Source organism: Ursus americanus, chromosome 33 (genome assembly GCF_024610735.1).
Source record: "Ursus americanus isolate L20-20 chromosome 33, mUrsAme1.1.p, whole genome shotgun sequence".
NCBI lineage: Eukaryota > Metazoa > Chordata > Mammalia > Carnivora > Ursidae > Ursus > Ursus americanus.
Window position 1 is genome coordinate 25006906 of NC_142159.1, and position 13799 is coordinate 25020704.

At 50.8% G+C, this 13799-nt stretch overlaps 1 long non-coding RNA gene across 2 annotated transcripts; it reads right to left on the bottom strand.

The window, feature by feature from the left end:
• Positions 1-428: 428 nt before the first annotated feature.
• LOC148107246 (uncharacterized) lies at positions 429-13490 on the bottom strand. 2 transcript variants are annotated; one of them, XR_015722675.1, is made up of 3 exons: positions 12837-13490; positions 7392-12141; positions 429-5206 (listed from the first exon to the last, which is right to left on the bottom strand). It is a non-coding gene; the product is annotated as an uncharacterized LOC148107246 (long non-coding RNA). The 2 variants fall into 2 exon arrangements; XR_015722676.1 differs by having other exon boundaries at positions 548-5206; positions 7392-9729; positions 9930-13489.
• Positions 13491-13799: the final 309 nt, after the last annotated feature.

The window sequence follows — 13799 nt, forward strand, 5'->3', positions numbered from 1 at the left end:
TTTCATGGGCTCCTCTCCTGCTTCCCCCAGAGGTGGGTCTCTCCAGGGTCTAGCTTTCTGTCTCATTTTGCAGATTGTCCGTGGAGGGGACCATGAACTCCGTGAGGTCAGCTGTCGCCCATACTCAAGAGCCCTGAATCTTCAGCCTGGGCCCCCCTCTAATCTTCTACTTGAAAGTGCTTGGCTTTCCAGGAACTGATGTCTGAATCCCTCACCATCCTCCCACTCAGCGTTGTAGGCTGGGCATGTCTAAGAGCTGGAGTCCCTGCCCCTGTTCCGCCCCCTCCCCCATGCTCCTGGCACAGGGCTCTTCAGGCCTCTGAAATCTGTGACCAGTTGCTGGTCACACACCCGGCCTCCTCCTTCTGCCTTTCTCCCACCTCCTTCCCCTTTCCCGCGAACTCCACTTCCCAGAGCCCCAAGCCCACCCATAGTCTCTGCTTGGCTTTGGAAGCTGTCTTTCATCAAGTCCCTGCCTTGATTGGGGTCACAGCCCCTTAAGCTTCTTCCACCCGGTTCCAAAGGGGAATTCTTAGGTCCCTGAAAAGGTATTCACATGTCAGGGGAGTGGTGGGGAATTTTCTGGGAAAAGGCTTATAAGTTTCATGAAATTTTTAAAAGACTCTGTGGCTTCCCCCAAATAAAAGAAGCCTGCTTGCGGAGGTTCAGATTCCTTATGGGATTCGAGACCATTTACTCTGGGCTCAATCCAGCTTTCCCAACCCAGTTCCCAGTGCTTCCCAAACTTGCCGGTCACAAGAATGACCCGAGGCACTGGGTAATAATTCAGATCTGTCCCTTGGCCCCTCCCCTGTGGATTCTGATTCAGAAAGCCTGGTGGGGGTGGGTGGGGGTGGAGGCAGCCCCAGGTATCTGTATTTAGCAAGGAGGACCTGCTGCCAAGGAAACACTGGGCTACAGCCAGCCAAGGGCCTTCCTGTCTCCATACCTTTGCATGTAGTGTGGTTCTCTCGGAAATTTGCACCCACTCCACCCCCTGCACTGATAAATTCCCATTTATCCTTGAGTGTCCAACACCAATGTCAGTGCCTCGGGCAAGTCTTCCCTGATCGTGCTTGAGCACATGAGGTCAGGACAAAGCTGCTGTAACAAAGAGGCCCCAGATACCCTGGTTTCACTAAGAGATGTTTCAGCCTTTCCCGCAACAACCAGGTGGAACGGCTGGCACGGAGGCTGGGCTGCCGTCTCAGCCTTGGTGTTAACGTCACGTTCCAGGGCTTTCAACGCATCACTGGTTGCAGCGAGGTCCCTGCCAAGGCTGTCGGCCCAGAGGAGGGGAAGGGGGCATGAGGGGCCGGGCCCGGTGTTTGAAGGCCCTACCAGTAAGTGGCACATCTAACTGGAGCTCACATTGGCCAGAGTTTGGTCAAGTCGGTCCACCAGTTGCAGGGGAGGCTGGGAAACGTAGTTTTTAGCAGCATGGGTCTGTCGCCTGCCGTTTGCTCTCTGAAAGACGTGAAGCAAGCATTTATTAGGCATTTACTGTGTGCCAGGTACTAAGATGGCCACTGTCTTACATCACCTTTTTTAAATCTTCGCAAGTATTTAACCAACTCCAGGGCAGCTAGGAAAGGGCTTAATAAATGTTAGGCTAAGTGGTCAGTCAGAGTGGGATTTTTAAGTTAGCAAGTGAAAATGGCATAATGTCACCTCATTGGCTAGTTTTGGTTACCCCGGGTCCACTGAGTGAGAATTAGTGGACAGGCCCTATAAGAGGCCAGGCAGAGTCTGGACGCCGACCCTAGAGATATGACATGGGGTTAGATGGGACCCTTGCAATCCCAACATGCTGTATTTCTCTGCCACTCAATTGTGGTAACTGAGAGTGTATTCGTTCTCCTACTCAGCAAACCCGTGCCGAGTGCCTCCCCGTCCAGCTAGTGAGCACTTAGTCATGCCCTACGGAGGCTCCTGCAGCATCCATCCTGGGAGGAAAAGGTGGGTAGTAAACATGTCAATAGGAAAATAACAGCAACACAGACAGGGATAAGAGCTAGGAAGATCATGAACTAGGACAAGGTGGGAAGTGTGTGCCTGAGGACCAGGGAAGGCCTCTCTGAGCAGGTGACCATTCAGTAGAGAACCTTCTAAGGGAAGGGACAGCTAGGAAGAGCTTTCCTCAAGGAGGGCCCAAGCCCAGGGCTGGAGTGTCTGGTGTTCCCAAAAGCAGCCAGGGAGGCAGAAGACAAGTCAGGGCAGGTGGCTCAGGGCTGCACAGCCAGGGGCTGGGACCTGTCCTAATGGGCCGGCAGGTCTCACTCTGCTATGAGCAATTCTGCGTAGATCGTTGGACAATCATCCCAGCTGCTACGTAGAAGGTGGAAGCAGGACACGTGATGGGAAGATTTTTGGCCCGTCCTCCAGAGATCTGACGGAGACTTCAAGTGGGGTGATGGCAGTGGAGACGAGAGGTGGGTGTCTGTGTTCTGTAGGAGGCCCAGAGGCCTTGCTAAGAGAGCTTCTGTCTAGGTAACTACTGTCTCCTCATCCCTTATGTATTAATACGTAGTCACTACACTCCCTGGAATAAAGGAATCACAACGCAGGACCTCTGTGCTGATCAGTGTGACCTCCGACCTCCTATCCAGGTGCTCAACTGTGCAGATAATACTCACGGTGGAGCTCGTCACATTGGCCTTACTCACTCTTTGGGCAGCAATCACTGGAGATAATCATGGACATGGGTCCTGCTTCCACCAAGCTCAATCCCATTGGAGAGACAGACAATGAACAAATAAATCTAAAATGACACCTGTGAGGAGAGGTACACAATGCCAGGAGGACACATGAGGGGGCTTTGACCCACCAAGAACAGTCAAGGAAGGACTAGAGGAGCTGAAACTGGAAGGGAGGAGTGGGGTGGGAGTGGAGAGCATGTGGACAGAGTCAACAGCATGTGCAAAGATTCTGGGCCATGAGGGTCAGTGTTCCTTCCAAGAACCTTTGGGTAAGATGGGGACAAGAATGGGTGGGTTTGTATCAGAAGATGGAGGCATTCCCTCACCATCCGTGGGTCATCTGTGAGGATGAGAAGGCAGGTCCGAGCATTGGAAAGCAGAGAGGATTTGATAAAGGCATTCGAGAAATAACATTCCCAGACTCTTCCTGATTTGAGGGAGAGCTATGTCGCTAAAAATGCATTTTTTTAAAAGATTTTATTTATTTATTTGACAGAAAGACAGCCAGTGAGAGAGGGAACACGAACAGCGGGAGTGGGAGAGGAAGAAGCAGGCTCCTAGCAGAGGAGCCTGATGTGGGGCTCGATCCCAGAACGCCGGGATCACGCCCTGAGCCGAAGGCAGACGCTTAACGACTGAGCCACCCAGGCGCCCCTAAAAATGCATATTTAACGTAGAGATGGTAAGTTTTATTTGAAGCCAATTATTTATATGAATGACCCAAGTTCTTTTGAAATCTCCCTACTAACCCAAAATTGAGTTGGCATATAAAATCAGTCTGGCATTTGTAAGCACCCAGGACACTGACATCCTTGGATAAGATTCCTGAATAATCCCGCGAAAGGAGAGGAGGAATGTCCCAGACACTTATGCAGCTATGGTTTTATCCTTGTGAAAATTTCAGGGCACCCCAAAGTTGGCCCCAAACTATTCAAAGTCAGTTCAAAGGAGAGCTCTCTAGACCCAGGGACCTTGCCTACTAAATTTTTCTTTATTAAAAAAAAAGAAAGTGGCTCATTAGGCTAGGGAGAATGAATTACCCAACAATACAGATGACGCTCTCTCGGCACTATTTTTTTCTCTTTTACTCTTAATCTGGGGCACCCACAAGAAAGCAAGCCCAACCTCCCACCCACCCCTGCCCTGCTTTTTTTTTTTCCCAAAGATTTTATTTATTTCTTTGACACAGAGAGAGAGATAGCCAGCGAGAGAGGGAACACAAGCAGGGGGAGTGGGAGAGGAAGAAGCAGGCTCCCAGCAGAGGAGCCTGATGTGGGGCTCGATCCCAGAACGCCGGGATCACGCCCTGAGCCGAAGGCAGACGCTCAACCCTGTGCCACCCAGGTGCTCCCCCTGCCCTGCTTTTTAAAAGAGCTCCCTGGGGAGAAATTGCCGCATTGCAAAACTTGTGAAATGCCTGCCAGTTAGAAAAATGTTTCTGCAACCTGAAGCAATATGTGTGTAAAAGCAAAATGAAAACACAAACAAAAAACTGGAGGGAGGGAAGTGCTTAAACACATATCGCTTTAAAATTAAAATGACGTTTCCTCAATAAAAAAAAAAATAGCTGGGACCTGATTTAAAAGAGAAGAAAAAATACAAGCAGAGTCAGGACACAAATATTAAGATTGTTTCCGATGGCGAAGAATGGGGGCAGGCAGGTGGGAGGTGCATTAATGCCCAATTTCGAATTTATCCCAAGGAAATAATTTGAATACAGTGAGTTATATATACACAGATGCTCATTGTTTCATTATGTGCAATATTTTAAAGAAGTTAGACTTGATTCTGGGGAGAACGGGAGCAGTGTTATGTGGGAGTCAGATGGTGCAAAGGCATTCGGAGTCCGTGAAGGTGTGGAGGATGGGTCACGGGTAGGAGGGCGGCAGGTAGGGTGGTGGTGAGTTGGTCTAGATAAGAGATAAGGAAGGTCTGACTAAGGCTGTAGCCTCGAGGTTCGAGAGGAGAGATTAGTCAATGAGATATTTAAAGGATCGTCTACACGTGCATAGAGAGAGGGAGGGAAAGATTCTGGAATGATACTCAGCTGGGTGGATGGATGGTGGTGTAACCGAGAAGGATAGGGAGAACAGGTGAATGAATCTGGTGTCTGTCTGATTGGGGGCTGGAGGGAAGGGGCAGAGGGAGTCGGCAGTTCTGGGGTATGCCAGGGGAAGAGGTCCAGAAGGAAGCAAGGGAAAATGTGGGTCTGGGCTGAGAGAGGAAGGGGCTGGAGATAAAGAACAATAAATAAATGTTTCCCCAAAGAAATGAAAGGTCATCTGTAGCTTCCTCCTTTCTTTATCTTGGTCTTCATCTTCTTGGGTCTCTCAGAGTAGCCGATGCTATTGACGCTCTTCTGGAAGTTCTCTCCACCATGAGTCCCTGAACACGCACATTCTTCACCTTTCCTTAGTTCCGCACTCGTTTCTTTCCTTTTCATTTTAGAAGTTATTTAAAAGGATATATTCCTCCCCAAATAATCCATTTTTCCTGTAGGAAAAAACCTAGAAAATACAGATCATTGAAAAGAAAAATTCAAGTCACAAAGCATTTTGGTGTATATCCTTCCAGCTCCTACTCACCGTTCAAGCGCCACCTACTAATGGGATGGGGTTCCTCCCCATCGCAGTCAGGGCACACCCTTCCAATGATCATTGATCACGGTTAAAACTGAATAATTATTTGCGTTGTTACTTCTCTTAAAAGCTGAGTAGCTTAATGAAAGCATTCCTATAAACACACTTCTTACCCAAATGAGACCAACTGGTAGGTAATGTTTTCTAAGGTATGTTCCTCGCGCATTAATGCATCCCAAGTACTCTTCACGCGCTCGGCCAATTGGCAGGAGCCATTTCGATGCTACCTAGTATTGAATTTAACTGTATGGCTGCGTCCAAATTTATCTCAATCCCTTGCTCTTGGATATTTGAGGTATTTCCAATTTTTCTCTAATCTACTGCTCTCGACATCTTTATGTAGAAGGCTTCACCTGCTTCTTTGATTATCTCCTAGAAATGGAATTATTGGGCCCAAAAATATGCCAAATGTTTAGCTTTTAATGCAGGTCCACAAAATGTCTTCCAAAATACCAATTTACACTTCTACTTTTTTGCTTTATTAAAACTTTTTTCCTATCACAAAAATAGTGCGTATTAACTATAGACAGAATACAGAGAAGCAGATAGATGTAAGGAGCCTGTAATCCCCGGATGCAGCTCTGCAGTCCCTCCGAGGCGAATCCGTCCTGTATTTGTCTAATAGACGCCCTCGGGAGGCTGACTTCGGCTGGAGGTACAATGTCACCATCACCGGCTGTGTGGCCTTAGGGGAGTTGCTTGTGTCCCCGGGCTTCTGTTACTTCACCTGGGAACTAAAGATGGCAGTGGGCGCGGGCACAGGTGGTGATAAGGGTGCACGACAAGCACCTAGCCCAGCACCCGGCGTGTTATAAACTCGCAAGCCAAGCTCCTATGATTCTGTTTGCACCTTGCTTTCCTACCCTGCTTCTATGTACAAACATCTTCCCTTCGTACCAAGTGGACGCTTCCAGCTCTGATCTTTGACATAAACCTTGGGCCTGTAGCTCCAGTGACAGACTGTCCACACCACTCAGGATATTTCGCTGGTGTCAAGTTTTCATTTGGTCCCAGCCAAACTAGTTCCAAGTTCCTCCTCTCACCTGCCTGCCCCCGACTTACCCGCTGCCATCTGTCCTCTGTGGCACCCGGGCAGAAACCACCAGAACATCCCCTTCCCCTCCCACAGTTAACTGGGTTTCAACTCTGTATGCTGGGTACGACTGGAGTCAGAAAGACCTCGGCTGAACTCCTGGCACTGCTGCTCACGGACTGTGACCACAAGCAGCTGCCTCCCTCCTGTGAGCCTCAGCAGCTTCACCTGGAAGATGGGGTGACAGCGGACCTGCCACTTGGGTGAAGTAAGCGAGCAGGTGCTAGCATCTCCAAAGGGGGAGCTGCGGTTAGCAAGGCTATCATCATTCTCACCCTCTGGTGCTCTCGGGCCTTCGCTACGGGTCAGGCGCGGCTCCAGCCCACTTCCAGCGCTGACACGGCCTCCAAGCCCATTCCCACCTTCAGCCTTTCCCAGGCTGAATTTCACTGTGCTGCCAAGATGACCTCTCCATGGCATATCTGGAGCCCGTCACTCCGCTCAAGACTCTCCATGGCTCACAGTCACCAGCAAACTAAAGCCTGAACTGTCCTAGCACGGTGTCCGCCATCCCGAGTCTGTTTCCAGCCTGGGCACTCCTCCGCCGGCAGCCCACCCAGCCTGGCGTCCAGCTCTCTGTCTCTGCGTCAACCTTCCGTCTGTCTGTCTGCTCACTTTCCCACCTCTCTGTGATGGCCCCACCACTGGGACAACACTGTTCCCCAGCATCCCCAGCCTGGCTCAAACATGCCTGCTGGAACTGGTCTTCTCTGACCGGCGGAGCATTCTATTCCCCTCCCCCGAGCCGTGCACGTGGTGCGCCCTTCCCTGCATGACGTGGAGGGCCACGCTGGGCCCTTCTTGACGGCAGATGCCCTTTTTGTTCACTTCTGCCTCCACCAGCCCTGCTCCTTCCCCAGCCCTCGATATTTGTTTGTTAACTGCACTGTTAACATTCTTCTGGGATTTAGATGTACATAGCTTTACCCACAGGCCAAAGGTTTTACAGAGATCATTTACCTGTCCTGTGACTTATTCTGAGATGAAAAGGACAAAGAACGGCAAAGATTGCACCGCCCCTCACCGCAGCTGAGGTGTCCACAGACCGCCCGCACGCGTGCACTGTGACGCATGCGTGCAGTGACTGTGCTCGTGCGGGTTTTCATGCGTGTAGGGTGAGCATGGAACGGAGACCATGTCTGCCTTTCTGATCCATGCGAGGGCAAGGGAGCCGTTGTCAGGAGGCTTGCCCACTCTCCCCCTGGGGCAGGATCGGAGCCGACCCACAGAGGGAGGGGTGGGGCTCAGCGCGCCGCCTTTCTTTCCCAGAGGCATGTAAGTTTCAAGTAAATCTGTTTCGTCCTGTTGAGAAGGATGATGCAATGCGTCTAGAGAGGAAGTGGGGAGTTGCCTACCACTACAAGCTAAGGAATGTCACGTCGCTGGAGTGTTCTTCACATTCCCAGAAATACGGCTCGGTTGAAAAGGAGGTGGGTGACTCAGTGTTGCCCTGGCTTTCAACAGATTAACCACGGAGCCCCAGCGGTGCTAATGGGGACAGGCTGGCGGAAAGTGCAGTTAGTGGGAGTTGCCAAGACCACGGGGGGCCTGTCCCCGCATCTGGGGGCTGCTGTGGCCCTGGGCGTGTGGGGCCGAACCCAGTAAACACAGCACAGTTTTCGCAAAGCTGGAGTAAGGGGCCCGCCTCCTTCCGCCTTGCGTTCATGTCCAGACTATCTTGATGTGCTTGACCAAAGCCCCTGAATTCAGCCATGGTTCTGATTATTTGCTTTGTAGAATTGGGTGTGTGTGCGGGGGTTGGGGGGGTGACTATCCTTAGAACGGATTCCTGTAATATGATTCCTGTCTTCTTTTCTGAGAAATTGGAGCTTTATTCTAATTTGGCTATTCCTTCCTGGTCTCCGTATTTCCTCCCTCCCTTATTCTCCAAATGAAACCTTTTTCTAGTAGAAAGACCTGGAAAATTATTTCAAGGGCAAGAATTTGGCAACTGTCCCTGAAAACCAAGCACATGCTTGCAGGGGTTTTATGATGTTCCAGAGACCAGCCACCTGTTCCTTCCCACCCACCTCCGGGCACCTGGCCACGGGGCTAATGAGCCGTGAGATAGGACGGGTCGCCAACCTGCCCTGCAGAGGCTCTGGGCTTTTCAGGGGCCTCCTCTGAGCCACAGTCCCCATACACCCCATCTGCATCCTGCCAGCCCGTCCGTAGTCACTGTTCCATGGCCAGTAGCCAAAAGCAGTGCTGAGCCGTGGCCGCCTCCCGGGCTCTGTTTACAAACTTTTATTTCCAAGCACATATTTACCCACCTGGAAGAGAGAAAACTCAGATTGCCCAAGGCTGTGAAAAAGAACCTCACCTCCACTAAAGGCAGGGAAGTGCGACACCAGCTCTGAAGAATCCTTGAGATGCCACAGAACAAAAACTAGTGACGAGGAGGCAGGAATGGGGCAGGTGGGTGCCACAGCCCTGCCCACCGTGCAGCCAGCGGATCCATCTCCTAAACTCAGGATCACGGAAACTCTCTGCTCCATGACTCCATGCTTCTTGTCTGTGTGAGACAGGCCTTCTGTATGTCCCACCTCGTGGTGGGGCCTTAAAGCCCCTGAATGTGGATACGAGGCCGTGACATGGAAGCCAGAGGCCAAAGGCTTGGAGCTAGACAGACCGGGGAGAGCTTCCAGCTCCGCATTTTCTGGCTGTGAGAGTTGAAGCCCATTAGTTAGCCTCTCTGGTTTGACTCTGTGCATCTGGAGACTTAGAAATAATAACAGCACCCATCTCACAGGGTTGTGAACAGGACATCCTAACTCCTTAATTTTGTAAAGTGCCTGCAACGGTGCCTGGCACACAGACCACAATGCTTGGCAAATAAACAGATGCCAAGATCCCCTCCCTGCGGAGTACTTATTACCAGGTGGTGCTTTTCGATGTGGGGTTCTCCATTTTAGGGCTTCACGGCCTTGAGTCTTGTCCCAGGGAGTCTCGGGGTTAAACCCCACAGCTCTGCCAGAACCGAGTGTTAAACACCGACTGAGCCCAGCAAAGAGCAAGGGAAGTCAGAGTCCAGGTGAGACTCAGAAGGCACAGAAGGGAAAGTCTGCCATCAAAGATGCTTCCGAGTGAAAGATTTGGATGGTGTGGAAGGGGCAGTTTGCAGCCCCTTCCCCACATCCCAGAAGAGTGTGTCTTCTAAGGGGAAATCAGCTTTTAGAAACTGTGTTATTCACCTCTTCCAAACACCTGCTGAGATAGAGTCCACCCCAAATCTGTCATCATCTGGGTCATGATGGGCAGGAGCTGGAGATCCCCCAGGAAAGGCTGTAACCAAAGCCTGTAGGGAAGAAAGAAGAAAGGTGGACACTTAAACTTGAGTCCCCACTGGACCTGAGCCTGTCACCCTGGGGCCGTCGCACCTCTGCTACCTGGTCGGGTAGCGGTGAGACATATAGGGCCCTGTGCTTAGAGGGGACCCGCACGTGTGGTTTCACGCTCTTCGATCATAGTCTTGAACTTCATAATTTTATCTCTGACCTTGTGGTTTGTAAGTGAAGTTCCATGGGGGTGATGGAGGGTGTGTCAGGAGCTTGAAGCCTCACTCGCAGTCACGGCTGCCCTCTTCCGTGTCCCTTGGTGTCCTGGGGGACACAGACCCCTTCTCTGTCCCTACTGAGAGGCCACTGACAGCCTTTGCTCCCAATGGGACCTGGCCCAGGTGACTTCGAGCGTCCCCTTCAACACACACACACACACACACACACACAGAGTTCCAGGGCGCGGCTCCCAGGCATGTGCGTGTGGGTGGGGAGGCTGTGCTCCCAGTGAGGTCTGCACGGATCTCCCCACCTCACATCCGAGGGAGTATACTCATGAAACAGCAAATTAAAAAACAAAGAAACAGGTTGGGAGAGAGACCACAGGAAAAGGGCAAAGCTTTTTTCTGCTTTTGGAATAAGGAAGGAGTCCTGCCCTGTTATTTTGCACTGGGCCCCCCCTAAATCATGTAGCAGCCTTGCCTCTGGCCCTAACTCCCCCCGATGTGCACATCTGGCCTCAGCGGGGGATACTAGCCAGGAGAACACGGTCAGCTTCCTGCAGGTCAGAGTTCCGTGTGTGACAAGCAGAGGGGTCCACGCGGAGGGCTAAGCAGGGGCTTTGTAGTCCTGGGAGCTTGTCACCTGCCCCAAGCCTGACTTCCTTGCCTGTGAAGATAACAGGCAGTATGATTGTCAAGATCTTTTCTGTCTCTAAAAATACCTTATGGTTCTGGGTACAGGATAAGGCCCATTTCCTGTGAAATGGCTCATTTTCTGTGAAAATCCAGTGCGTTGATAAAACGGGATCCTCCAGTATCCTGGTAACGAAGATTTTTAAAACAATTTTTGTGATGGAAAAGCAACAGAAGGGGACCTATGTTTGAAGTGCCATTCCGTGATCCAGATTGATGGAGAAATTTCGCAGCGGCTCAGACCTGGGCTTGGTGGATGGTGGAGGAGAGGTTAGTAAGCCCTCCTTCTGCCGCGGGGCAAGGTGGAATAGGGAGGTGACGTATAAATCAGAAATATAAAAATTGCCTCTCCGTGACAGCGTGCTACAATTTTTGCTCTCTTTAAAACATTTCATTCCTGGGGGCTCTGGCTGGCTCTGTTGGTAGAGCGTGGCGACTCTTGGTCTCGCGGTTGTGAGTTTGAGCCCCACACTGGGTATAGAGATTACCCAAAAATAAAATCTTTTAAAAATAAGTGAAAAAGTAAAAATTTTATTATTGGGAAGTGGTGTTCTCCAAAAGACCACAGAAAGACATCTAGAAAGGCTAAAGGGAAGTTCCAGGTTGGTGGCTGAAGTGTCCCCTTCCAGATCAGTCCCGCCCTTGTCCACGTCCCCGATGTAAAAATGCCCACCACAGAGTCCTTTGGAACATTGCGCTCCTGCTCGTCCGTGCAAAGCCCTCCCCGGGCTACAGATGGGCCCCTCAGCCCGGCCAAACTGACGTGGGGAATGCGAATCACGTCTCCTGTCTGAGACCTTTTCGTCTACCCAAAGCTGTGGCAGACATTTCTACCCCCAGAAGAAGACTCGTATTCAAAATTCCCGAGTTACGTTTACTTCTCCCTAAAGTGGGATGTGGGTTCTGAGAAACGGTGTTATCACCTTGTTAAATGTGCCAATAAATTTTAACATCTGGGATAGAAAGTTAGTACACACACGGGGACCCGCACTGTTTGCCTGTGAGATTTCCAGATTATGACAAATACTTCCTACACTTGAGACTGTTTTTATTTGTGTGGTTAGAAAGGGGTTCTGATGACAGGGAGGATCTTACTGTTTCTATCCGGCGTCTTCCAATTGGATGAATTACCCTTCGTGGTGAGAGGGTCACCGCTCTTTGCCTTGGTATGTGCCAGAAACTCGTGGTCTAAAACAGCTCCCTGGGCCCCAGTGAGCCAAATCGTCTTTTAGGATAGAGCATGGCTGGGGTTTCAGAAATCCCGTTATTCAGAGTGTCAGGCTGGCCCAGGAAAAGGGCCAGACAGCTGTGGAGAAAGAATATAAGGGGGGGTAATCATGGGGAAAATTAACAAAAGGCCTCACGGATTGTGTCATAACAGCAGATGCTTAAAAACGGTTAAAATCACACATGCTGTTACTCCTTCGGGTGCAAACTCTTTTCTGAGACAGTGAAATTAGCAACGAAGGAATTTCCTCCTTTCTTCTGAACGAAGCTGGGCAGCAGGTCCAAGATGCCCTGAAAGAAAACGAGAAGACAGCGGCTTCCTTTTCAGCCGTCAGAAACCTGTAATTTCGGAGCAGGTGCAGCGGTCTGGGGCAACTATTTGATGCAAAGCAACAAGCAACGGCCTTCTCTTCAAAGATGTGATCGGTAAAGACCCCGAGGGTTGCTTAGCTGGGATGGAGCCGGTTCCAGGACCAAAACTTCTCCCCTTATTCACACATTCTGGAAAAATAACTAAACCTGCTGGTACGTGAGTTTTTCCCAAATGCAAAATCAGAAAAAAATATCTTAACCCATTTTGCAGAATGCTTGCAAGGGAAGCACAGCCATGAGTAACGTTGGAGAAGGACTTGACTCCTAGCTAATTATTACATAAACGCCTAAGCTCTCCGGGCTCCCGGGGAAGCCTGCCTGGTGTAAAGCTGCAGCCTCCAGGCCAGTTCGCCTGTATGGAGTCTCTTGTGTGGTGTTAGCCAATGTCCCATTTCGGGACCTTAGTGACATAAAAGCATATGGAGAACAGAATGTGCATCATGCCTGAGACTGAACTTTCAGTTGGGAAACCAGTACATCTGAGGGCTCTCTTGGCCCATCAGAGAAATTCTTTCTATTTTGTTACATACACAGTTTCTTCCTTCCCTTGATCATGAATCAGAACCTTTTGCAGCTAGGAGTTTTAGGGTTACTCTAGCTGTTTCTCATTTTACCGTGCACAGGTCCCGGAGCTGAGTGGTGGTAGCAAGCTTTCTGACTCAGAGCACTGCTCAGAGGGAGCTCTGAGCTCCATTCCACTGCGGCCCAGGACATCAGCTGTGCACACTATTCCCACCACAGGGCAGACAGAAGAGCATTCTTCCCTGGACTCGGCTGCGATGTGTCCTTTTATAGAAACACCCTTGCCGGCGGAATGCCGCAGGGCCACTCTCAGGATGGGACCCTGGGTCTGTGGATGGAGAAAGTCGGCCAACCACCATCAGTGATTTCCCGAGTTAGCACATTGTGATCTTCCCCGCAATCTTATGAAACAGGCACCCACAGAAAATGCGGGGGAGACGTGTAAGCAACTTCTCCCAACGGTGGGAGGTCAGGCTTTAAGCCCAAATTCCAAGCCTTGCCCTCTTGCCCCTCCCCCCAAGGCATTATCAGAGAAACTGTCCTGGACAGGTGACCGAGGCAAGCACTTGGCCTCAGGGGGGACGTCTGGGCTGGACTCCTGAAACCGGGGGGTAGACTTGAAGGAACAGGCAGGAAGCCAGTTCATAGACCTGGTGCCCAAAGGGAGCAGAGCTAAGTGGATGCCAAGGCTGGGGGCGTGGGCCCCGAAGGGGCATGTTTCCCTTGCCTTCTGCCCTGAGCAAATTCAGCCCCGGTTACTTGTTGACCGATGGGGACTTGCCTCTGGACTGTAGCAGCCCTCCTGACTTCCACCAGAATGTTTGATGCTGAGTCAACTGCCTTGCAAACTCCTTTCAGCACATAACAGCTGGTCACCGAGCTGGAACATGGAACCCCCCCCCCCCCCAGACACCCAGCGAGGTTACAAGCAGGGGAGTTGGGTAGCCTGGCTTGAAGCCTCCTTCCCTCACTTCCCAGCTGCATCAGCTTGGGCAGGTCAGGAAGCATCTGTGTGTCTCAGTTTCTTCATCTGTAAATGGAGGAAGTGATAGGTG